Source organism: Bison bison, unplaced genomic scaffold (assembly GCF_000754665.1).
Source record: "Bison bison bison isolate TAMUID 2011002044 unplaced genomic scaffold, Bison_UMD1.0 scf7180017864456, whole genome shotgun sequence".
In the NCBI taxonomy this organism is placed as follows: Eukaryota; Metazoa; Chordata; class Mammalia; order Artiodactyla; family Bovidae; genus Bison; species Bison bison.
Window position 1 is genome coordinate 18,688,497 of NW_011495018.1, and position 3,649 is coordinate 18,692,145.

Here is a 3,649-nt window from a genome sequence, read left to right on the forward strand (position 1 = left end):
ACTCAGAGTCTCTAGCTGTGCTTCCACTTGCTTCTGGCTCTCACATTCCTATTTCCTGTCTCAATTCTTAAGGCATTTGTGTTTGCAACTCCTGCTTTAAGTGAAACAATAAAAATTTGAAAATAACATATAACAAAGACACACTCTCGGAGAAGGCAATGGTACCCCACTCCAGTACTCTTGCCTGGAAAATCCCATGGATGGAGGAGCCTGGGAGGCTGTAGTCCATGGGGTCGCTGAGGGTCGGACACGACTGAGCGACTTCACTTTCACTTTTCACTGTCATGCACTGGAGAAGGAAATGGCAACCCACTCCAGTGTTCTTGCCTGGAGAGTCCCAGGGACGGGGGAGCCTGGTGGACTGCCGTCTTTGGGGTCACACAGAGTCGGACACGACTGAAGCGACTTAGTAGTAGTAGTAGTAAGACACACTCTGTCCATGGAGTTCTCCAGACAAGAATACTGAAGTAGGTAGCCATTCCCTTCTTCAGGGGAAGATCTTCCCGCCCCAGGGATTGGACCCAGTCTCTTGCACTGGAGGCAAATTCTTTACCATCTGAGCCACCAAGGAAGCCCAAGACACTCAGGATATCTTCTAAAGAATTACTAAACACCTAGAACATGACTTTGCAGACTTGGAGGAGATGTCTGGGTTGAGATCTGAGGAAAGCCTGAATCTTCCCATTCTGGCTGGGGCCCATCAGTACTTATGTGGGCAGACCACGAAGAATGAGATGTGGAGTATGGAAGGCAGAGAGGACTCCAGCTCTAGGGGGTTGCCCAGTGTGGACAAGATTTGTCTAGCCTAGAAAGAGACCTAATGAAAGGTCCCAGGTTCTATGGTCTGTTGCAACATGGGAAAAGGTTGCACTTCAGTGAAGGAGGCACTGAAAATTCATTGAAAGTGACTGTTACACCATGTCCTGCCCAAAAAGAAATCAAGTTCATGGCTGGAGGCTTTTCTGGTCAAAGACAAATGGAACTAAAAGGGAAGGAACTGATAGGAGAGCGATTCCTGGATTGAGTTTTGACTCTGCCCACAGGTGAGCTGAGTCCTCCCTTGGGTTTCTCTTACCTCACTTGTGCAGTGGGAGGATGGCACGCAGAGATCCTGGCCCCACCTTCTTTTATCTCCGCGTAGAATTAATTCTGAACCCTCCCATTCAGGGCAACAGGGGAAATCCCCGTGCACCTTCCTCTTCTCCTTCCGCCACCAGTTTCCAGCACTTTCCACAGCAGAAGGTCCACGAAAATATCACGGGCAGCCTTTTGAAGGAGGAACATGTCACAGGAAGTCAGCATGCACCCCCCACCTGCCCCCGCGAGTGGGTTGTGGACGTGACTGAGGCAGGAGGCAGGAGCGCGATGTTTGACGCAGGAAGAGCTGAGGCCTGGTGAAGTGGTTAAGCACAGGCTGTGTTAAGACTGCAGGGCTTGAAGCTCTTAAAGTCTTATGTCACCTCTTGTCCTATTTGTAATTCAAATATAAATACTAAACAGCAAAATAGATATCAAGAATCCAACGCAGTTTTGAATTTTTAATTTTTTTTTGGAAATATATATATTAAAAAAAAAAGCAAATTCTTTCAAAACTCTCTTCTGGGGTGGTGAGGTGGTGGAGGAGGCTTGTGCATTGCCAAGGTCACTATCACAGCCCTGGCCTCCTCCACAAATGCTGAGGAGTCACCTCCTTCCTGGCCACCACGTCCGTATCTGACCCTGAAACGAGGCACATCTCCTGGTGTCTTCAATGAGCAAAACAAAGAATTTGGAATAAAGTTTCTCTAAAAACACTTGATAGAGTCAGTGTTTTATTATTTTACAAATAAATCTGGTGCTTTGGCTTGGTTTTAAAAGTCTACCGAGGGAGGAGGAATCTGCCTTAAAACAAACATATGCAAAAAAAAAAAAAAAATGCCTGGCAGTGTTTTGTATGAGAAGCAATCTGGTTTTCTGCAAGCCCGTCCTATCTGCCCACTTTGCGGGGAGCCGAGGACCAGGAAGTGTGGTGAACAATACTACAATACTACTCTTGGGTGTTTTTTGTTTTTTCTCTTGCAAGTGGATACACTTTGTGGGGCAGGGTGGAGGGGAAATGTGTGAGAATATATGGAACATTCCAGTCTGGTTTCACCTGGCTCCTGTCCCAATATTATGAGAGGGATCTGGTAACAGTTAAAGCATTGTTCCAAAAGGCTTTCTGTTTTCTTCTGCTTTTCAAAAAGCCCCCTTTTAACCTCCCAAAGTGGTGGGAGAAAGAGAGGGTCCTGAGGGAGAAGCTGACAGGTTTGGCCTGTTCCCTTGTTCCAGTGTGACCACCCCCTCCTCCTCTGTCCCAAGGCCAAAATAGAGAAAGGTCTGCATTGGCTTCCAAAAGAAAAACTCTTCTCAGAGTTGGGTGGGAGGGCAGGGGAGCTTCGGGGTAAAAGTGGCCATCTTCCAACTTCTGAAACAGCCTCCTGTGTTAGAAGAAAACATGAGAAACTGGAAGGAAGGAAAATGCGATTTTTATCAGATTTGTAAAAGCGCTAGAGGGTGAGGGTGGTGTAGATGCGGGGGCTGGGGGAACACGGCAAGCATTTCCTCTTGGCTGGTTTCAGGGCCTCCTCTCCACTGGCTGCTTCCACTTTTTCAGGAAGGTTGTGAGTGACTGAAAGATGCAGGGAAATGGTGAGTTGGTTCAGCAACCGCAGTGCCAAGCGCCATTGGAAGCTGAGTGTTAACGCCTTCTCACTTCTTACAGATGCCACTTTCCTAAGGCGCCATCTGAGTAAAGTCCTGGGGCCTCGAGGAAGGTGGTTACCTCCCTGGGATGGTCAATTTTTGGGTTCAAAAATATCTAAGGAGCAGCATCTCTGTCTCTTACTCAGTTCAGTTCAGTTCAGTCGCTCAGTCGTGTCTGACTCTGTGACCCCATGAATCGCAGCACGCCAGGCCTCCCTGTCCATCACCGACTCCCAGAATTCACTCAGACTCACATCCATCGAGTCTGTGATGCCATCCAGCCATCTCATCCTCTGTCGTCCCCTTCTCCTCCTGCCCCCAATCCCTCCCAGCATCAGGGTCTTTTCCAATGAGTCAGCTCTTCGCATGAGGTGGCCAAAGTACTGGAGTTTCAGCTTTAGCATCATTCCTTCCAAAGAACTCCCAGGGCTGATCTCCTTCAGAATGGACTGGTTGGATCTTCTTGCAGTCCAAGGGACTCTCAAGAGTCTTCTCCAACACCACAGTTCAAAAGCATCAATTCTTCGGCGCTCACCTAGTTAGAAATAAAACCAAATCTTTGTTTGTTTGTTTTTTCCTGAAAGCAGATTGGATATTTCTGGAGACCTCGGAGAAGGCAGAATATTTACATGGAAAAATGCTCATAATTTAATGCTTAGTGAAAAAAATTGGTTACGTTATAAAACATTAGGTATAGTATGATCCCAAATTTAGATTGTACACACACATATACATTATATATATACACATATGTATATTGTATATATATATACTATATAAAATGCTAACAGCTGTTATCTCTGGGAGAAGAGATAGTTATGGACTAAACGTGTTCCCCTAAAATTCCTATGTTGAAATTCTAACCCTGCAGTGTGATGGTATTAGGAGGTGGGCCCTTTAGGAGATGACTGGATCATGAGGATTC

The 3,649-nt window shown here is 46.5% G+C and overlaps 1 protein-coding gene across 6 annotated transcripts in view; it reads right to left on the reverse strand.

Annotated features, from left to right (window-relative positions):
- Positions 1-1,492, reverse strand: part of TECTB (tectorin beta) — a 50,302-nt gene extending 48,810 nt beyond the window's left edge. For all 6 annotated transcript variants that reach the window (XM_010859339.1, XM_010859341.1, XM_010859334.1 and 3 more), the window contains exon 1: positions 1,076-1,492. The gene's annotated coding sequence lies outside the window, so the exon portion shown is untranslated. The remainder of the gene's footprint in view (positions 1-1,075) is intronic.
- Between the last annotated feature and the right edge of the window lie 2,157 nt (positions 1,493-3,649).